Genomic DNA, 23,617 nt, shown 5'->3' with positions numbered 1-23,617 from the left:
GAATTTGTACAGTGAGCTGCGCATGCACTGCTTACTGTACAGGGGCAGACAGGCAAGTAGATAGCTTTATTGCAGAAGAGACAAAGAATGCCTTGTCTGCATTAAAAATCCTTCCTATCTGCCCATTTTTCTTATACAGTATAGCCTAAAGTTCCACTTCAAGCTTTGACAACAAAACAAACTTGGAAGGAGATTGGCCTCTATGCAGAGCTGTACCAGATTTTACACTCTCCACTTTTAGTAAATCAACCCCACTCAGTTAAACAAGTGGACAGTAGCTTTTAGCGCCACCTGTTGGCTGCAAGTGGAGGCATTCTGTCACCACAGTAATATTGTGTATGACACTGTTTTGATAAACCTTCTAGTTCTTCGGATATCCAGAGGCGATCCAGAGGGGTAGCCCACATCCCTCAACAGCAGCATGTTCTATATGGTTTGTATGTTGGCTGCAAGTTCATATTTTCATAATTTCTGGACTAAAAATGATAAAAAGCTAAATTCTATGCAAACGCACTCTACATTCCGATTAAAGTACTCCTACAGAATACATACTGTAGAAGGCACATAAGTGTGCACTGAGCCGTTGTGTTGTGTGCACATTCGATTAGTTCAGTACGGTCCATAGACTTCTGTCTTCCGAATGACACTAGAACACTCTTCTGTAGTTTTCTGCTACTCCAGTTCCATCTGATGAAATTATTACCCAAGCTCTCCCTGGAGATCAAATGGTTCAGCTCAGAGGCTGCACAGATGGGGAGGACACATTTCACAGTTTACACAACATACATAAAAGGCCTCTTGTCAGCACATTTAATATCTGTTCCATTCATGTACATAACAAACTCCTTTGAAGAAAAAAATGCATAGTTGCTGGTGAAGAGCAAGCTGAGACGTTGTAAATGTCTTCAGAAATCATCTTCATACCAACCATTTAAAAGTTCTTATGTTAACTGCTTTTCTTCCACTGTGAGTTTTTTTTAAATATTGTTGAATTGTACTGCACTGCAGAAATTAATCTGTATTTATTCATAGCAGCAATTAAGCATCATTATTTAATCATTTGGTAGGGACCACGAAACATAAAAAAAGGAAAAATTAAAGCTTATGAATACTAAATGTTAGTTAACACTATTTAAAGATCAAGGCCAGCTGAAACTTTTTTTTGGACAGAGTAAGGGAAAGGATAGAACCTCTGCCAGGTTTTTATTTGAAATCTGTGTCACAGTTGCAAAGATTTCTGCTCTCTGCTGTTATTATTACTTTTGTCTTCCTGTTTCAGCCCCCATTCACAATACTGTAGCACAATGCCAGGCAGCACATATGCACGTGTACCGTGACTCTTCATGCATAGAGCAGCCTGTTCAATCAGTGGGCTGCCCAACACACAACACCGGCAAAGAAGCTCAAGTATCTTTTTAAGCATTGCACGTTTTTTAACTGTGTGGTCTGACTTTTTTTTTGTATCCAAAACCACACTTGCTTGCCGCATCTGGTATGACATTAGCAATGAATGGCACAGCAAGTTCAACATGTGTTTTTTGCACGTTTGATGAATGCACACAAGTTTGCATGCATTCACATGCTACACAAGTGTAAATGCAGGCTCATTGATGACTGCACTGTTAATTTCTTGTCTTCAAGAGAGGTCCTATCTGAGCAGGTGGATATGGGCAGCAATAAAAACATGACAGTATTTTTTATTTGTACACAGTGGGACACAGGAGAAGTATTCAGGTACATTGGGTTATGCTGCTAGCTTTAGGAAATTGAACACTGGCCAACAAAAGCTGTATAACCTCTTCCATTCCCAGCATTCCTTTTTTTCTAGTGTGCTTAGGAGATCAAGCATCTTTTCTGAGAGAAGCTAACATTTTTTATTTCTCTTTTGCTTTTCATTCCACCATTGCCGGGTGGATTTGATAGCTCATCTTTCAAGTTTATGACCATAAGGGCAAGGTTCCCCCTTTCCTGTCAAAGCTCACCCCACCAGATCAGTTAGCGCTTCTTGGGCTTTTAAATATCTGTTTATTAGATTGCAAAGCTGCTATCTGGTCTTCTGTTCACTTTTTTTCGTTAACCACTTACCTACCGGGCACTTATACCCCCTTCCTGACCAAGCCTACTTTCAGCTTTCAGCGCTGTCACACTTTGAATGACAATTGCAACATTGTACCCATATGAATTTTTTATCATTTTTTCACACAAATAGAGCTTTCTTTTGGTGGTATTTACTTGCTGCTGGGTGTTTTATTTTTTGCGCTATAAACAAAAAAAGAGCTAAAAATATGAAAAAAAAAAAGTTTTTCTTTGTTTCTATTATAAAATTTTGCAAACAGGTAATTTTTCTCCTTCACTGATGTGCATTGATGAGGCTGAACTGATAGGCAGCACTGATGGGCACTGTTAGGCGGTACTGATGGGCATTGATGAGGCGGGACTGATAGGTGGCACTGATAGGCAGCACTGATGAGCTGACACTGATGAGGCAGCACTGATGATGGGCACTGATAGGCGGCATTGCTGGGCACTGACTGGCGACACTGCTGGCTGGTACTGATTGGTGGCACTGCTGGGTGGTAATGATGGGTGGCACTGCTGGGCTACACTGATGAGCACTGGTGGGCGTATCTCCTGGGCACTTGTGGGTGGCACTGCTCATCAGTGCCGATCCCTCCTCTGACAACTGCCGGTTCTCGGCAGTACTTTCCTCACGCTGTGACAGCATAAGGAAAGTGCAGCCGGTAACCAGCAATTGCATTTCCTGGTGATCAGTGTGTCATTGGACACGGCAGATCACCTGGTAAAAGGCCACTGTGATTGGCCTTTTACCACATCACATGATCAGCTGTGTCTGTAGGGCACAGTGATCACGGAGATTGCCGGGTGCGTGCCCCCAGGGGCGCGCAGGAGATCGCGTTCTGGGAGGATGTCATATGACACCATCCCAGTAAAGCTGTCATATGGCAATCTGCGGTCCGCAAGTTGTTATCGCAGAACTCCAGACAAAAAACATATTTACTTGTCCTTATTGCTGAATACCTTCACTGAATACATCATTCATCTTGTGGTTTACTTAGTAGTTGCTCTGAAATAGCCTATTCATTTTCAAATCAAACTGTTAATTCTCTTTGGTTTCCTGTTTCTAAGACCAATCTTGGCACATCCCTTCTGTAGTTCTTTCTTCAGGGAGCAGTGATGTAATTCAGCCCCACTTGCAGTGATGGGCGGACCCAGACTCTCAGACACATTCAACATGTACAGGCCTAGTGTACCCTCCCACATTCGCTACAATTCCTTGTGGTTGATGGAACTGTAGTTTCCTTTTACTGTAGAGAGAGAGGAGATGATATGATAAAATCCCTGCTGTTACACCTCCGCCTTGGCAGAGCAGACGCAGTTATCTTTTGAAATCCAGAGATGAGGTCATGAAAATTAAATTGAACTTTTTCCCTAAATGGTAAGGACTTTCAAGTTTTTTAACTGTTCAGTGTTTTGTGGGGGAAGGGGGGGGGGTGTATTTATGGGTGGTTATTTTGCCTACCCGGGACTTCTTTAAATTTTATCAGATGGATGTTTCGACCTCAGCTGATGCTCACTTCAGTTGTAAGGTTCTAAGATGGCTTTGTTAGCTGTTGAGCCCCTGTATTTACTTGTTGGTTCCTATGGGCCTGTTAGCCTTTGCTTTGTGGCCCACCCCTCAGTTGGACTTGTTTTGGATGTCCCTATGTACCTTAATACTTATCCTGTGTCTTCTAGTGCGCAATTAAAAAAAACAGATTTTTTTACTTCCCTTAAAATCCCTTTGAGTACATTTGTGACACATGTCCCTCCCTTCTGTTTTTTACAATCCACTCCTACTATTGCTACAAAACTGAGGCATGCTGGGAGTAAAAGGGATTGTTCATTCTTCTAAAGGCAGCAGCATAACTCTATGTACCTAAATAGTTCTCCTGATTTTAAGGTAAGTCAGAATTCCTATTTTACTGTCGCAAAGTCTATCCAAAACTTTAAAGAATTGTTTTGGCTGAAGGTGGGCTTCTTGTTGGATGAATTATTATTATTATACAGTATTTATATAGCGCTAAAAGGTTTGCTCAGCGCTGTACATTATAGTGGGGGACAGTACATGAGACAGTACAGTAACAAAACAGAACACGAGGGATTCAAGGGCCCTGCTCTTTCGAGCTTACAATCTAGGAGGGAGGGGATAGTGGTACAGGAGGAAATGGCTGTGGGGGATGGAGTGGTGGGAGGAGTTGAGGAGATCAGCTGTTAGGTGAGGGCGGGGTAGGCTTCCCTGAAGAGATGGGTTTTCAGGGTGCGCCTAAAGGTGAGGAGGGTAAGTGACAGTCTGATGGATTGGGGTAGTGAGTTCCAGAGGATGGGGGAAGTCCTGGAGAAGTCCTGCAGTCGGGCGTGGGAGGTGGAGACCAGGGAGCTAGAAAGTAGGAGGTCTTGTGAGGAGCGATGATTACGGGTAGGGTGGTATTTGGGTATCAGGTCGGTGAGGTAGTTTGGGGCAGCATTATGAATGGCTTTGTATGTCTGTGTTAGTAGTTTGAATTTAATGCGTTGGGCAATCGGGAGCCAGTGGAGGGAATGACAGAGGGAGGTGGCAGAAGGGTGGCAGCTGGGGTGAGCGGTTGGTAAGGTGGATGAGTCTGGCCGCTGAGTTCAGGATAGACCAGGGGTGGGCAAACTTTTTGACTTGAGGTCCGCAATGGGTTCATATATTGGACCCGGGGGCCGGACTAGCTGCTGGCCGGCCCAGCCACTACCATGCGATCCATAGTAAGTATAGTAATATTCCCCCAAAGTAAGCATAGTAATTAATCCCCCATATAGTAATTCATCCCCCATAGTAATTCATCCCCCATATAGTAATTCATCCCCCATATAGTAATTCATCCCCCATAGTAATTCATCCCCCATATAGTAATTCATCCCCATATAGTAATTCATCCCCCATATAGTAATTCATCCCCCATATAGTAATTCATCCCCCATAGTAATTCATCCCCCATAGTAATTCATCCCCCATATAGTAATTCATCCCCCATATAGTAATTCATCCCCCCTATAGTAATTCATCCCCCATATAGTAATTCATCCCCCCTATAGTAATTCATTCCCCATATTGTGTCAATTCACTTACCTTTGCTCCGCGCGTTCCTCTCGCCATGTTCCCGCGCCGTTCCGGTCTTCAGGGCGGACTGTGAGAGGAGAGGAGTTCGTCACGCTGCCCCGCCTACATCCTGACAGTCAATGTTTGCCACGCTCCGTGGGCCGGATTAAAAGGTCCGCCGGGCCGTAGTTTGCCCATTGCTGGGATAGACTGAAGCGGGGATAGTCTACGATGAGCTAGGCTGGTGAGAAGGGAGTTGCAGTAGTACAGATGTGAGATAATAAGGGAGTAAACGAGTAGCTTAGTAGTGTCTGGGGTTAGGAACGAACGTATTTTGGAGATGTTGCGGAGGTGGAGCCTGCATGAGTTTGCCAACGATTGGACATGGGGTTGGAAGGACAGGTTTGAGTCTAGAGTGACATCTAGGACTTTGGCTTGTGGGGTGGGACTGATGGTGGCGTTGTTGGTCGTGATGGAGAGGGTGGGGGGGGCACAGGCTGGGGGGAAAATCAGGAGCTCTGTTTTGGAAAGGTTCAATTTGAGGAAATGGAGCGACATCCAGTCTGATATTTGAATTATTAAATAAAAAGATCTGAAAATATGTCTCTTTCTATACCTAGTGCTGGTGCAGACACCCCCAAGTGCTGCTGATGTAACCACAAGTCGGGTGTTTAGTCATGTGTTCACAATTGAAGAGGAAGGTTAGCTAGTCTGAACTCTAATACTCTCCTTTAGCAGAGATTTCATGATCTAATGGCTAGACTTTAGATATGCAAGCCGTACTGAAAGGAGCCTGAAGCAGCATTTACTTTAGGAAAGGTTATTGCTATTTATCCAAGCTTCACTAAACCTGGAGCTAGAGCTATTCTGGATTAAGTAGAATGGACAGATGAGTCCGTGTGCAAGCAACTTTACATATCTTGGTGGAACACAACAACAGAGGAGCAGATTGGCTACAATTGTACTCTCCTTTACTGCATGCAACTGAGTCAGCAAGGTGCTAGGAACGGAAATGATATTGTCACTATGTTTGACTGCCAGTCTGTACCAAACATAGAAAAACATTTGATGGAATTTGCTAAAACGGGAGCAGACAGAATCTGGACTAGCTGTGCATGGTAACCAACCAGCCTCTAGCTTCAGCTTGTTCAATTAAACTTTGGGATTGAAAGGTACAAGTTTATTGGTTGCTATGCACAGCTACTCCAGATTGTGTCTGCTTCAGTTTTAGTAAATCCCTTTCACTGACTGCAGATCTCCTTTCTCATCTAAAAGGCAGTCTCTTCTGGCTCTAAGCTCTCTACAGATCTGCTTATAGAAGTCATTGCATTGCTCATCCTACCATTTTTTTAACCCTGATACACTGATATTACATTTCAACATATGTATAGTTTAAAGCCCAACTCCAGTAGAAAAAAATGAAATATTCCATGTGTTTTAAAATTAAAATAAAAATGCAGCTTTGGCTGCAATACTCACATCTTTTCTGGAACTGTCCCACACAGATTCACCACTCTGTCTTGCAGGCAGGCTCCTCTTCTGAGTTGAATGACTCTTAGTGTCATTCAACCTACTTCCTTTGAACCCAAGTTGTCAAGGACACACTCTTGGGTGGTCAATACATGAGCATCATTCTCTGCAGTATTCAGGACCTTCCAGCACAGGAGATCAGAAGATGAGGAGGACCTCGATACTGGCGATCTTGGTCTTTATTGGCACCAGTGGATTTGTGCTCCATGGAGGGTAGAATTAGGTGAGTATATCTGGCTCCACAAAGTAAAGGGAAAAATGTCAAGTAAAATGGGTTAGAGAGGGTGGGGGCAGAATAGTTATAATTCAGACAGGGTCTTTAAAAGTAGTATTAAACCCTCTTGCTCTCGAAGGTGGAAGTGATGAACAAGATGGAGGACCTGATACTATCAGCGCAAAACAGATGTGAAGCCTACTTGAAAACCTGGATTCTCTGGAACATGTTTACTTTCTCTGAAGAGGGGAAAACCCTCTTTGTATCTTCCTTTTTGATTGACACATCCTACCCCCTTTTGGCTGGGATTACTGCCCCCCCCCCCTTTTTTTTTCTATTCCTCTTCTTTTTTGCTTTCTCATCTCTCTCTCTCTCCTTTCTAATCTAGCTTTCCCTGTCTGAGTGCACCCCACTCTTCGCCCCCTCCTAAATACATTCAGTTGAAATGCACAAACCTGGGCACTCATAGATGCAGTCAGATCAAACTCTGAAGAACACCCCTTGCTTGGTTCCCATTTTACGGCCTAGTGGCTAATTTGAAGTCCAATGAAAGCTTATTTTGCATTTTCTACAGTTTTTACTTATGGCTGTACCTTTTCAAGATGACCTGTGTACATTTGGGGTGTTACCCCTTTCTGTTTTGTATATTCTGGATATATTGAATTGCTCTGTAAGTGCGGTGTTGTCTACATAAATAAAGAATTTGAAAAAAAAAAAAAGTATTATTAAACCCAAAAGCAAACATTTATTATATTGGAGCTTACAAATTCTTAGATGCGATGGCTGCATTCGCTTCCTTTTTTAGGCTTTCTTCTATTTTCATCAGCATGTCTGTTTTTCAAAAACAGAAGCTCTTCAGCAGAATGTATCAGTTCATATGGATGAGACAAACCACTTAACACTGGCAGAGGTGATTGAAAATATCAATTTTTTTTTTCATGAAAAACATCCCAAACATCCCTTTATCCCGAAAGGAAAAAAAACTGCTTGCTGTAAACAGAGGAAAGAAAACCAAAGAAAAAAAAACTAATGCAGTCACCACATCTAAGGATTGGTAAGCTGTAATATAATATATTATTGTTTTTGGGTTTATTACTGCTTTCAGGATCATTATATTATGGTGAGAAAAATAAACATTTCTTTACTGACTGTACATATTTTTCTGAATTTCAGTTTCTCTGCAAGAGATAACAAGCATGTTTGATGCTCAAGAACCCTTGTTATTGCTAATTTGGTGACCTTGGCTCGGCCCAGTTATTACAAGAGATGCTTACATTGGTCATGTCATTTGCAGAAACTTGGCATCTGAATGCAAATCAAAGAACTACTCATATATTGAATCATCCATGTTTTATATAAAAGTATTTGAAAAAATGTTTTCATACTCCATAATACATCCTTAATGTACTCTTTTGTTTTCTGCATAAAAAAGCAAATGCAAAGGTCATCCAACAAACAAAATGACAGTTCACTAAAAATGAAGAGCCATACAAATAGAACCATTTCCTTTTTATATTGAACTTCTGTGTGAATTTCTCCAGACTCTCTGTGCTGTGAGTGCACACAATGGTGCAGGAAAAGGAGATGCACTAGATGCCCATAACCTTTGTATTTAGATGGAAGTGGATGGTGTGCCACTAGTTATACAAGTGTTTTTTGATAATAGGAATTATTATCTGTGACAACACATGGGAAAATTTAATATAAAAATGAAACTCCAGACAAAACTAATATGTTAGTATAGAGTGGAACGTCTACTGGATTTATTTTTACATCCTTTTGGGGTGTCCCTCACTTCCTGTCGTGGTTAAATGACTCCTGTCACTGACACAGGAAACAAAGGGAAATCTCCCTAATGGGAGCACTGGAATAAAAACTTGATTAAAGGTGTGACTCTTTGGCACTCTGCTATATGTCCCCTTTCTCTTTCTTTCCTAGTGACACAACAGCAAATAGGAGGAAATCCCCAACACACAGGGACACAAACTGGGTGATGAGGTTAGCAAGATCAAAGAAACACCATTTATTGAATGCAGCACACTTACAAGTTAAAATATTTAAAAGCCTGGAAGAACCAGCATGGACAGTCAAGTGGCGGTCGATCATACAGCAGTGGTGTGGTAAGTGTAGCGCCACAACAAGCCAGCAAGGCGAGCAGACCAGCGGCGTCTACTGCTCTACTTAATGTCAGGGGCCCTGCCCTCTTTGTCAAGCCGCTTCCAGGTCTTCCCGTCTTGCTGGCTTGTTTTGGCGTTACACTTCAACCACTGCTGCATAATCGGCTGCCACTTGACTGTCCATAATGCTGGTTGCCTTTCCACTGGTTCTTCCAGGCTGATTTCAAAGATATTAACTTGTAACTATGCTGCATTCAATAAATATTGTTTGATCCAACTAACCCCAGTGCCCTGTTTTTGTTTTCTTCTTACCATGTGATTGGATCCTTCCAGGTCTGTCACAGGAACTGCAGGGGTCTGGCATATCCTTTATCACTCCATCCATCCATCCATCCATCCACTAGATTTGCTTTACTTTTGAACTTGACACTTTTATACACTGTGAGGAGCACTGTGTAAGCTGTGCACATTTATATACACAGCAGGGGCGGACTGACAACTCATGGGGCCCCCAGGCAATAGGGGATCATGGGGCCCCTGTGTCCTTGCCCAAACTCAAAAAAGCCTATGAAAAAGGTACCAGGGGCATCTCATGGGGCCCCCTACTGACCCTGGGCCCTCGAGCAGTGCCCGAGTTTACAAATGGTCAGTCCGCCCCTGATACACAGGGTCACATGCATGTTCATATCCATTCAGCAATATCCAACTCCGTGTTTCTGTGGCCAGCTGTCTGGTTAGCTTGGAAGCCTTTTTTGTAGACTTTTTTTGTTGATTTTTTTTATGAGGTAGGCTGCTAGGTCCTTTCCTCAACCCTGCCTAATTGTTTGGGCCCAGCATGTAGAATGTGATAACACATCTGCACAGCCAATTTGAACACGTACTAGTGACAATTTGGACAGGAGACAAATCACCTACCAGCATGTCTTTGGAGTGTTGGAGTAAACAGAAAAAACCGATACGAACACAGTGAGAACATAAAAACTCAAAGAAGATAATGTCCTTGGGAGAATTCAACCCAAGGACCACAGGGACACATACAGCAACAGAAATTTAATAGTTGTTCAAACTTTGCCCATTTTGGCTGGAGTACTGCTTTAAATTAGTACGTGGACATAACGGAAAACAAGATCCCCTTTTTAAACACAAAGTCCTATTAGAATTACTACATACAAAAAAAATTCACCTTGGATAAATGCAGGTCACCACTAAGGCACATAGAAAACAATTGTTTTCTATGTGCCTTGTTCACACCACAATTCTACATGTCTGCATTTTTCTGCACTGCACGGGATGGCACCACATGTTACCACACAGCAGCACAATGCACCATGCTGCTGTTCAGTGAAACTATGCCCTCTGAGAGGCTTCAAATAAAGTTAAAAAAAAAAAGAAAGGCTGAAACACGCATTGTATTGTTTCCTTCCTGGAGCCAACACGATGTTAGCCTGCATGGTAAAACGCTTCATGTGCAGGTTAGCATAAGTCTAAGAAATTGTCTTAAACCAGTGTACATAACCTGAGTGTATTTAAATTAGAACGATAGACAAAGCTTTTTTTTTTTTCCATTTTGGACAGAGCAAGGGAGGGCTATAACCCCTGTCAATTTCTTTTCGCCACCTGTGTCTCATTTGTCTCATTTCAAAGATTTCTCCCTTTCCCATAGTCAAACAGGAAGTGAGAGGAAATCCCTGCAAATTAGGGAATTAGTAGGGGATCCCCAAGTTACCAGAACTAGTGTCCCCATAGGAAACTTTCCCCTCTATTACTTTTCTGGGACATCCCAAAATTTGGGATTTTCTTTACTTTCACTTTCAATGAAAGCGACAGGACAAATAGGGGGAATCTCCTTAACGGAAGCACATATAGCCCCTCTGTCCAAAACTTAAAAAAAGATTGTAGCCTTTATGCAGGCCATAGACGGCCCGTTTATTGGCCGAATTGTTGGCCGATAAACGAAAAATCGGTCGTTGTCGTTGCCGATGCTGCCACCAATGTCTACGAAAAACGGCAGTTTTTCGTGGATTTTACAGCATGACCGATAAAAAGAAACGAGAAGATCCACAAAAAACAGCCGACGGTATTGCCCCACTAACGGCGTGAATATCGGCCGATTTTTTTGTGCGGACGAAAATTTGGCTGATAAACGACCAGTCTATGGCCTGCATTAGTTATACTTTAAAGCCCAACTTGGAAACTAAACAAATATCCCTTGCAGTGGGGCTGTGTCTGCACTGCAAGGGTTCATTGCTTGTTTTGATCTAGGGAAACAAACAAACAAACAAACAAAAAGATTTACTTACCTTATCCTGTGCTCCTCCCTTCAGCTAGACTGGTCTTCACAGGTTTTTTGCTCCATGCTCCAGTGGTCTATGGTCCTGATGTCATCAAGACCAAAGCAGGGCCCTGCATTGGATGTGTAGACACCAAGGGACAGTCCACTGGTGGAACGTGGGTGAGCGCCATCTGCCGGGGGAGCAGAGGATCAGGTAAGTAAATCTGTTTCACCTCTTCCCTAGGCCAGTGTTTCTCAACCTTTTTCCAGTCAAGGCACCCTTTAAAATTATGTACAATTTTGAGGCACCCCATTCTAAAATGTGAAAAACTAAACTAATAGTTTTACATAATGCAGCAGCATTCAGACATGTAGGACACCCAATGTTAGAGGTGATTTATTCTTCCAATGCAAATACACCTTTGCACACTGGTACTGACTAGTATTCCAATGTTTCTCTTCTTCCTCAGTTTCTTTCTCTCACTCAGCTAATGTGGTCCCAGTAGTGATGTAGGGGGGCAGTGGAGGAGCAAACAAGGATGCTGTGCAAGTTCCAGACATCCTCCTTTGGTCCATCATCGGTTGTTAGGATGGTTGTTAGGACACAAGCTAGAAGGTTGTAATGGTGCACAGTGAAAACTTCTGGCATTCTGTAACTTAAGACAGGCTTGATCCACCTGCTGGCTTGTATGCAATTTGTGGGCAATTTTAAGATATTTTGCCATGGCACCCTGGTTGAAAAAGAATGCTCTAGGGTATTAAACCTTGCATGCAGGCATGGCCCCACTGCAGGGGATCATTTTACACTTTCCCAGAGTTGATGTTTAAGGGCTTCCTGACCATGTTTATTTAGATGTAACATATACAGTATACAGTATGTAAAGCCTTTTACCTTACTAGGGTTTGATTCTGCTTAATGCATCAAAAACCATATTTAGCCTTTTGGCTCTGATGACAGTTTTTCACTGCTGCTCAAGTTCCACCTGGCACCGGCCCATGTCTGTTCTCAGCACAGACAGGCCTGGACCCACACTTTGTCCTAATCTCAAACTCCTCTAGTCACACTCTCAAAGCTGTCTTGGCACCAGGAGCTGACACAGCAACTCTTTCCTGGACACGCACCCTCAGGGTGTCTACTTTAGTTGGTGCCCCAGCAGCACTGGTTCTTCCTGGCAAAAGACTCTCCCTTTTGTCAAATAACCCACCCATTCTTAATTCTATTCATCTCCTGAGTTACCTGTTCTGGTCTCCATACACTCTTCGATACATTACCGATTTATTTTCAGATCGACCTCTTTCAATGGGAATAATCAACCTATAGTTGGCAACCCATTGGATCAGTTTGCTACACACAGGGAATTGGATTTCGAGCAACAGTTATGATATGATCGTAACTTATGAATGTAAGTTATCAGTTGCATCTCTGTGTCCTCCATGTAAACTCATAATCCGTTCGATAATGTTCCGCCCTAGCCAATCAATTGAGTTTGATCCAATCTATTCTACATCGAGGCTAAACCAATCAGAATGTAAGTTATGGCCCTGCGATTATTTGTAGATTTGATTGTTCTCATCTAATTGCACATCAAATAGATAAACATAAAATTGAAGTGCGTGTGTCCCCCATTAAACACCCATTCCTTGCCAACACGTTAGTGTTACTTACCACTTAAAGTGTTACTAAACCCACAAGAGTACAATCAGCCTGTATATGCAGTAAAGCATGCTGGTTATACTCACTGTGGAACCTAAGGGGTTAATCCTCCACATTGTATAAAAAGGCTGTTTGATCTTGTCTTCTCTAATCCTCCAGTTCTTCTACTGTCCCCAATCCATCTGCTGATAGTACAGAGCTCTAGGAATCACTATGCACATGCTCAGTTTAGTGTGTATGGTTAGAGAGTTTTTTTTTTTTTAATCTTTGGGAGGGTGCATGTACTCAGCACAGGGCCAATCAGCATTGTCCAGACAGAGGGTCAGGAGTTATGCAGCTTCGTAGGACAGTCAGAGGAGAATGAAAACTCCTCCTTCAAGCTTTACCAGTGCTCAATTTGACACTGATAGAAGTCACAAGACTGCTATTTACTGCTGATAAGAAAAGGTATTTAGCAGTTTATAACAATGAAAACCAGCGCAAACCCACATGATCAATTACATTACTCAGTTTAAAAAAACATTAATGTGCTAATAAAGTAAATTATATATAAAATATATTGATATATAAAAATTTAAAATTATAAGTCCAGTGACAAAAAAGCAAAGTGACAAAAAATCAAAAAAATCAAAAAAAAAAAAAAACCCCAGAAAATATATATATATATATATATATATATATATATATATATATATAATTACAGTCCCGTGACAAAATTAAATCAAATTAAATTATAATATATTTTCCATTTGATTCTTCCGTGTTACTGATCCCTTCACCATCCACCAGTGCAGAAATCAACATTAACCACACTCACCAGATAATGGTGAGTCACACGCCTTTCAGGATTGTTAAGGGCTCCTGGACCCCCTTTACTTTGTCTGAGACCTCCAAGTGCTGTTTCCTCTTATGTCTAGGTACCTCTTCTGCTTACTCCTCTCACCGAATCCCCCAAAGGAAAATCAGGAAGAAGAAAAGACCATAGCGTGATACCGCAGTAACTTCTCCTCAAATTAATCTCTCCAGACCACTCACATTCTTTTGCGGGGTATAGCCCACTTTTTATTCAAAACAACAGCGATTCTCTTCAAGAATGATCCACTTTTCATGTACACCGATTATACAAGGACCCCACAGTTTAGTGTGCAGCAGGATGGCAGACCTCAGCTACAGACTCTTCTACTTAGGCTAAGATGGCCCCTTGGAACGCACCGCTCGGCGTGCGCTCCACTCACCGGAAATGACGTCAGACGACGGACCAGGCAACCGGAAGTGTGTCAACGCGTTTCGCCCCACCCACAGGGCGTTATCAAGACGCTCATTACCACTTCCCAGCCGCTTATAAAGCTTTGGGAGATCCCTCCCACTAATTCCTCTGGCACAAAAACCTGGATACAAGCATGTCAATCACCGCCATCCATCTGCACACCCATGTGGGGTCCCCTTACATCAGAAACCATTACAAGAAATATATTGCTTAAAGGACACATTACTTCAAAAACATACTTTACTTAAAAAACATTCTTTAGATAAAAAATACTTTTAATCCTAAGTCTTCAACCCCACACACAAGGGAGAAGACCAATAAAAATAAATGCAAGTAAAAATAAATAAAAATACAAATAAAAATAAAAATAAATATAAAAATAAAATAAAATAAAAATAAAAATAAAAATAAATAAATATAAATTTTTTTTTTAATTAATTTATTAAAATAAAAAAATTTAAATAAAAATAGAAAAAAATATATAAAAAATAAATAAAAATAAAATAAAAATAGAAATAAAAATAAATATAAAAATAAAAATAAAAATATAAAAATAAAAAGAAATAAAAATAAAAATAAAATAAATATAAATCAAAAATAAAATAAAAAAGAAATAAAATAACCTAATTAAATTAAAACCTAATCATGAACACGCACTACGGACCTATAACTGGATATTACCAATTCGACAAGAAACAGTTTATATCAATATCTACATTCAACCCATTGGGATGCAATGTACCCATTTGATAAATCCACTTCGTTTCATTTTGGGACACATTTATTACCATATTACCTCCCCTCCATGGGGCTTCTACTCTATCTATCCCACAAAATTTCAACGATGCCGGATCTCTATTATGATATCTTCTAAAATGATATGATAAACTATGATGTTTGAATCCCTTCTTTATGTTCCTAATATGTTCTCCCAATCTGGTGGCAAGTTTCCTAGTTGTTCTCCCTATATACTGGAGCTTGCAGGGGCACTCCAGCAGATAGGTCACATGCGTACTATCACATGATATGAATTTATTGATCTTATGGGATCCTCCATTATAACAGGATTGAAAAACCTTTATTTGCTTCTTTTTATCCCCTTTCAGGGTTCTACAAACCAAACACCTCCCACATTTGAAAAAACCAGCCCTATCCAAGAAAGTAACCAATTTTTTAGGTACATCTGGAACATTTTTAACAAGTCTAGACCTTAAAGTAGTCGGTTTTCTATATATAAACAAGGGTTTACTAGGTAACACTTTCCCAAGCGTTTCATCCCTCATCAAAATAGACCAATATTTTTTAATTATGTTTTCAACTAATTTGTAATGCTTAGAATATCCTGTGATAAAAGCCACATCCCCCAACTTGTTTTTACTTGCTTTTTTCTTAAGAAGTTCATCTCTACTAATCTTTTTAACCTGTTCTAATGAAACAGCCAAATTTTCTTCTCTATATCCTTTCTCCCTAAACCTTTGCAATAACACCTCAGCCTGTTCCAAAAAAACACCTTCATCATCACAATTACGTTTGATCCTAATAAGCTGACTCTTAGGGATGGATTTGAGCCAATTTTTATGGTGACAACTAAAACTTGGGATATATCCATTCCTATCTACTTGCTTGAAATATGTCTTAGTGTAGAACCTGTCATCTTTCTTGTAAATTGTCAGATCCAAAAAATCAACTGCCACCTCACTAATATTTTTAGTAAATGATATGTTATAAGAATTAATCCCCATTTCTTGGATAAACTCCTCCAGTGTCTCTCTTGTACCTCTCCAGATTATAAAGATGTCATCGATAAATCTTCTATACACCAGCAACTCTGTGGTTTGTTTCTTAAAAATAGCTTCATTTTCCCACCTACTCATAAACAAGTTAGCCACCGATGGTGCATACTTGGCCCCCATGGCCACGCCTCTTGCTTGCCTATAATATTTCCCAGAGTACCAAAAGTAGTTATGTGACATAGCTAAATTTAAACTATTAAGTAAAAATTCAGTTTGTTGTGGTTTTAAGCCTGCCTTAGCCTCCAAGGCCCATCTAACAGATCCTAATGCATCCGTATGCCTTATGTTAGTGTACAGGGAATTAACATCCACACTCGCCATCACACATTTCCCCTCTTCCCTTATTCCCTTAATCAGATTAATCAGATCACCACTATCCCTCAGGTACGCTGGAAACATTGGAACTAGAGGTTGTAGAAATTTATCCACATATTCACCCAGTCTACAAAACAATGAATCTATCCCACTAACAATGGGTCTCCCGGGGGGTTTATTAAGATCTTTGTGAATTTTTGGTAATTGGTAGATCACAGGTGTTATTGGAGCAGAGGGTACCAGATATTTAATCTCTTTTTTGTTAAGTATACCTTTTCTACCCCCTTCTTTAACATGTTTTACTAACAGACTCTTATATTTATTGATAGGGTTACCCCTTAACAACTCATATGTTTCAACATCATCTACCAATCTACTTAGTTCTGTATAGTAATCCACCTTGTTTAGTACCACCAGGCCACCACCCTTATCGGCTGGCCTTATAACAATATTTTTATTTTCCTCCAGTCTTTTTATACCAATTTCTAAATCTTGTTTCTTTCTCATAAAGGGAATGGCTAAATCCTCCAGATCATGTTCCACCATTTTTTTAAACGTTTCTACACAACAATTATTAGAAATTTTCGGATTAAACACCGATTTATTCCTCAACTGCGTATGCAGAAAATAATCATCTCCTTTTACACTATTATACCCAAAATTAGTTTTATTCGCCCAATACTTCTTTAAATTTATTTTCCTTACAAACTTATGTATATCAATATAAGTTTCCAGTTTATTCAGTTTTTTGTCCGGTGCGTATTTCAATCCTAATGCTAAAACTTTTAACTCTTCTTCATTTAAAACAGAATCACTCAAATTGAAGATCCCTTGATTTAAGTTGACCTCTTTCTTTTTCCTTGTCCCCCCTCTGCATCCCCTCCTTTTGGCCAGTAGGGTTCTTGTTGGTTCATAGGAGCTCCTATGAACCAACAAGAACCCTACTGGCCAAAAGGAGGGGATGCAGAGGGGGGACAAGGAAAAAGAAAGAGGTCAACTTAAATCAAGGGATCTTCAATTTGAGTGATTCTGTTTTAAATGAAGAAGAGTTAAAAGTTTTAGCATTAGGATTGAAATACGCACCGGACAAAAAACTGAATAAACTGGAAACTTATATTGATATACATAAGTTTGTAAGGAAAATAAATTTAAAGAAGTATTGGGCGAATAAAACTAATTTTGGGTATAATAGTGTAAAAGGAGATGATTATTTTCTGCATACGCAGTTGAGGAATAAATCGGTGTTTAATCCGAAAATTTCTAATAATTGTTGTGTAGAAACGTTTAAAAAAATGGTGGAACATGATCTGGAGGATTTAGCCATTCCCTTTATGAGAAAGAAACAAGATTTAGAAATTGGTATAAAAAGACTGGAGGAAAATAAAAATATTGTTATAAGGCCAGCCGATAAGGGTGGTGGCCTGGTGGTACTAAACAAGGTGGATTACTATACAGAACTAAGTAGATTGGTAGATGATGTTGAAACATATGAGTTGTTAAGGGGTAACCCTATCAATAAATATAAGAGTCTGTTAGTAAAACATGTTAAAGAAGGGGGTAGAAAAGGTATACTTAACAAAAAAGAGATTAAATATCTGGTACCCTCTGCTCCAATAACACCTGTGATCTACCAATTACCAAAAATTCACAAAGATCTTAATAAACCCCCCGGGAGACCCATTGTTAGTGGGATAGATTCATTGTTTTGTAGACTGGGTGAATATGTGGATAAATTTCTACAACCTCTAGTTCCAATGTTTCCAGCGTACCTGAGGGATAGTGGTGATCTGATTAATCTGATTAAGGGAATAAGGGAAGAGGGGAAATGTGTGATGGCGAGTGTGGATGTTAATTCCCTGTACACTAACATAAGGCATACGGATGCATTAGGATCTGTTAGATGGGCCTTGGAGGCTAAGGCAGGCTTAAAACCACAACAAACTGAATTTTTACTTAATAGTTTAAATTTAGCTATGTCACATAACTACTTTTGGTACTCTGGGAAATATTATAGGCAAGCAAGAGGCGTGGCCATGGGGGCCAAGTATGCACCATCGGTGGCTAACTTGTTTATGAGTAGGTGGGAAAATGAAGCTATTTTTAAGAAACAAACCACAGAGTTGCTGGTGTATAGAAGATTTATCGATGACATCTTTATAATCTGGAGAGGTACAAGAGAGACACTGGAGGAGTTTATCCAAGAAATGGGGATTAATTCTTATAACATATCATTTACTAAAAATATTAGTGAGGTGGCAGTTGATTTTTTGGATCTGACAATTTACAAGAAAGATGACAGGTTCTACACTAAGACATATTTCAAGCAAGTAGATAGGAATGGATATATCCCAAGTTTTAGTTGTCACCATAAAAATTGGCTCAAATCCATCCCTAAGAGTCAGCTTATTAGGATCAAACGTAATTGTGATGATGAAGGTGTTTTTTTGGAACAGGCTGAGGTGTTATTGCAAAGGTTTAGGGAGAAAGGATATAGAGAAGAAAATTTGGCTGTTTCATTAGAACAGGTTAAAAAGATTAGTAGAGATGAACTTCTTAAGAAAAAAGCAAGTAAAAACAAGTTGGGGGATGTGGCTTTTATCACAGGATATTCTAAGCATTACAAATTAGTTGAAAACATAATTAAAAAATATTGGTCTATTTTGATGAGGGATGAAACGCTTGGGAAAGTGTTACCTAGTAAACCCTTGTTTATATATAGAAAACCGACTACTTTAAGGTCTAGACTTGTTAAAAATGTTCCAGATGTACCTAAAAAATTGGTTACTTTCTTGGATAGGGCTGGTTTTTTCAAATGTGGGAGGTGTTTGGTTTGTAGAACCCTGAAAGGGGATAAAAAGAAGCAAATAAAGGTTTTTCAATCCTGTTATAATGGAGGATCCCATAAGATCAATAAATTCATATCATGTGATAGTACGCATGTGACCTATCTGCTGGAGTGCCCCTGCAAGCTCCAGTATATAGGGAGAACAACTAGGAAACTTGCCACCAGATTGGGAGAACATATTAGGAACATAAAGAAGGGATTCAAACATCATAGTTTATCATATCATTTTAGAAGATATCATAATAGAGATCCGGCATCGTTGAAATTTTGTGGGATAGATAGAGTAGAAGCCCCATGGAGGGGAGGTAATATGGTAATAAATGTGTCCCAAAATGAAACGAAGTGGATTTATCAAATGGGTACATTGCATCCCAATGGGTTGAATGTAGATATTGATATAAACTGTTTCTTGTCGAATTGGTAATATCCAGTTATAGGTCCGTAGTGCGTGTTCATGATTAGGTTTTAATTTAATTAGGTTATTTTATTTCTTTTTTATTTTATTTTTGATTTATATTTATTTTATTTTTATTTTTATTTTTATTTCTTTTTATTTTTATATTTTTATTTTTATTTTTATATTTATTTTTATTTCTATTTTTATTTTATTTTTATTTATTTTTTATATATTTTTTTCTATTTTTATTTAAATTTTTTTATTTTAATAAATTAATTAAAAAAAAATTTTATATTTATTTATTTTTATTTTTATTTTTATTTTATTTTATTTTTATATTTATTTTTATTTTTATTTGTATTTTTATTTATTTTTACTTGCATTTATTTTTATTGGTCTTCTCCCTTGTGTGTGGGGTTGAAGACTTAGGATTAAAAGTATTTTTTATCTAAAGAATGTTTTTTAAGTAAAGTATGTTTTTGAAGTAATGTGTCCTTTAAGCAATATATTTCTTGTAATGGTTTCTGATGTAAGGGGACCCCACATGGGTGTGCAGATGGATGGCGGTGATTGACATGCTTGTATCCAGGTTTTTGTGCCAGAGGAATTAGTGGGAGGGATCTCCCAAAGCTTTATAAGCGGCTGGGAAGTGGTAATGAGCGTCTTGATAACGCCCTGTGGGTGGGGCGAAACGCGTTGACGCACTTCCGGTTGCCTGGTCCGTCGTCTGACGTCATTTCCGGTGAGTGGAGCGCACGCCGAGCGGTGCGTTCCAAGGGGCCATCTTAGCCTAAGTAGAAGAGTCTGTAGCTGAGGTCTGCCATCCTGCTGCACACTAAACTGTGGGGTCCTTGTATAATCGGTGTACATGAAAAGTGGATCATTCTTGAAGAGAATCGCTGTTGTTTTGAATAAAAAGTGGGCTATACCCCGCAAAAGAATGTGAGTGGTCTGGAGAGATTAATTTGAGGAGAAGTTACTGCGGTATCACGCTATGGTCTTTTCTTCTTCCTGATTTTCCTTTGGGGGATTCGGTGAGAGGAGTAAGCAGAAGAGGTACCTAGACATAAGAGGAAACAGCACTTGGAGGTCTCAGACAAAGTAAAGGGGGTCCAGGAGCCCTTAACAATCCTGAAAGGCGTGTGACTCACCATTATCTGGTGAGTGTGGTTAATGTTGATTTCTGCACTGGTGGATGGTGAAGGGATCAGTAACACGGAAGAATCAAATGGAAAATATATTATAATTTAATTTGATTTAATTTTGTCACGGGACTGTAATTATATATATATATATATATATATATATATATATATATATATATTTTCTGGGGTTTTTTTTTTTTTTTTGATTTTTTTGATTTTTTGTCACTTTGCTTTTTTGTCACTGGACTTATAATTTTAAATTTTTATATATCAATATATTTTATATATAATTTACTTTATTAGCACATTAATGTTTTTTTAAACTGAGTAATGTAATTGATCATGTGGGTTTGCGCTGGTTTTCATTGTTAAAAGTTTTTGGTCCTTTGTACCTGTGCACAGCAGCATCTCACGGGGATTTGTATGGTAAATAGGAAGTCCTGAGCGCTGAGGTTTTGTTTTTTTACAATTTAGCAGTTTATGTTTACTAAAATAGTTGCATTGTGCATACTGTGGGAGTCCTGATATAGTAAATACAGGGTTCTGGGTTTAGTTATACTTTAAATGAGAATAGGTGCAAGAGAAAATGTGTTTCACCATGTACATAACATAACCATTTTTACATACTATAGATTATCTGGAGCAAATTCTTGTATACGTTCCATTAAATATGATAACAACATTATCAGAAAAAATGTTTCTGAGATATAAAAGCCCCTTTTGAGTCAGAATAGTGTAACTAGATGCTATACATACTCTCTTGTGAGAGACCCCCTATGTCTATACTTACCTCTATAATAAAGGAATATGCAGACTCCTAGTTGTTTTGTAAAATATAATAAAATAGAGAGAAGCAGAGCCATCTAAGTACATAAGCAAATAATTTATTTCCACAAAATTGGCAACTCACAATAGTAGTAGTCAAATGAGTGCTTGTCAAACTGCATTGTAACTCCTGGCTGGTCCAACTGCAGGCATGTCTCCAAAGCACTGTCCTTGGCTGTGCTTGTGGTTCCCAGTACTTCCTGGTTGGTGTGGATCCTCAGGGCAGGGGGGAATGATGTCAGCTGCAGATACAGCAGCAGTAGGCATGGCACATGTTCGGAACATGCATGCTCCTTTATCAGGACATAGTAGGGACATACATTGGCAAATGATAGTGGTGAACTATAGAGCCCAGCCAACTCATGGAGAGACCCAAGTGTCATCATAGGTTGGTACAAAAAATATATCAAGCCTCCCTCTCTTAAACTAATTAGACTAAACGCTCTTAAATTAAAATACAATAAACATATGAGGAGGATATTATCGTAAATTAACTGAAATTATGCAAATTAGGTGTGTATCTCACTATGCACTATAACATAGAGACCATATGGGTCTTGTATGAATAAATAAATAGATATGTAAAAATAGAAATGTTTGTACATAAACAGATGATTCCATATTATTGAAAATGTGTATACAAAAATTCTAGATTATAATATTAATGCTACCTATGCAATTTGGGAAAATGAAAATAATGTAGAGCAAGAGAAAATAAAGAATAGAAATATAATACGAATCTTGGAAGGATGGCCAGCTACCGGAAATATTAGGAAATGGATATAACTATGTATAAGCTGAAGCACTAGAGGTATCAAGTAAGTAGGTGTAATCGTAGAGCATATGATAATCACTAACCCACACAAACAGAGCATATGGTGTACAAACAAACATGTAACATGTGGATCAATTATAGTGCCAAGAGGCAAACAGGAGGGGCGGTAGAACCCCCTACAACTCCACCACTAAAAGACTGCCAGCTTGCCTCCCTAAAAAAGGGAGAACAATGGTGGCAATGCCAAGGAGACATATCCATAAAATATTTAGAGAACTGTGCTGACTTCAAGTTCCTCATTTAGTCCGCCATGGGCCAAAGTGTCCAAGGTATAGATCCAAAATGTCTCTGTTTAACAGAGACATTTAAAACGTTCTTTTGTTGGTAGGTCATGGGATATGGCTTCAGTGACCCAGACCATCAGACCCTGAGAGGATTTTTGGTGGAATTCCAGGAAGTGCTTGGGGACACTGTGTTTGTTAATGCCATCCTTGACAAAACGATGGTGTTCCCCAAAGCTCTTCCTGGGGGTCTGGATAGTACGGTCCACGTACAGCAAGCCGCATGGACAAGAGAGACCGTAGACTATATATTCAGATGAACAGGTGTGAAACTCAGAAATGGGGTAAGTTTTACCCTTCGTGGTGAAGTCTCTCTGTCCATGTCGGACATGCTTGCATGTGAGACACCTGGGTTTACAGCACTGATACATGCCTTTGATGATAGAGAAGGTTAAAGAAGGACCTGTCTGGGGCTGAATACCTTTGACCTTACTTTGGGCTATTTTACTTTAAATTTTTTCGGGCCTGTCTATAGGAAACTTTGGGCTTGACTGTAAGTGATGATTTCAGATGGGGATCCTCAAGCAGTATGGACCAGTGTTTTTGTAATATATGTTCCATATTTCTGAACTGCGTATGGAACTGGGTAGTGAACCTGAGTGGTTGTAGAGTACAAGTGGGTGTCTTGCTTCTATCTACTTTGGCTCCATCAGTGAGATATAGTGTGCTGAGGTAAACTTTCTACAAGAATTTTGTCTTTTAAAGAGTTACCATGGGTAATATATAGTGTATGATGGGTACAATTGTGACTGAGCTGACAAAACTGGCTTTTTGGTATGTTTTGTACCCAACGAGGATGGTGGCAACTCTGAAAGTGTAGTTAAGAGTTGCCTGCCAGGGGCCTGGTGTAATTATAGGCATAGATGATATTACCTTCGTGACATAGTTCCAAATCTAGAAAAGACAGTTTTTCTGCTTCACAGACTGAGGTAAAGGACAGCCCCATGTTGTTATTATAGTGTGCTATGAATGACTCCACTAACGTGGCCGAGCCATCCCAGA

The 23,617-nt window shown here is 39.5% G+C and overlaps 1 protein-coding gene across 2 annotated transcripts in view; it reads left to right on the top strand.

Moving 5' to 3' along the window:
- Positions 1-23,617, top strand: part of CCDC148 (coiled-coil domain containing 148) — a 309,952-nt gene that overhangs the window by 58,355 nt on the left and 227,980 nt on the right. The window lies entirely within an intron of this gene.

Source organism: Staurois parvus, unplaced genomic scaffold, assembly GCF_062004578.1.
Source record: "Staurois parvus isolate SC_StPar_1 unplaced genomic scaffold, SC_StPar_1.0 ptg000031l, whole genome shotgun sequence".
Classification (NCBI taxonomy): domain Eukaryota; kingdom Metazoa; phylum Chordata; class Amphibia; order Anura; family Ranidae; genus Staurois; species Staurois parvus.
This window is presented reverse-complemented; position numbering and strand designations above follow the sequence as displayed.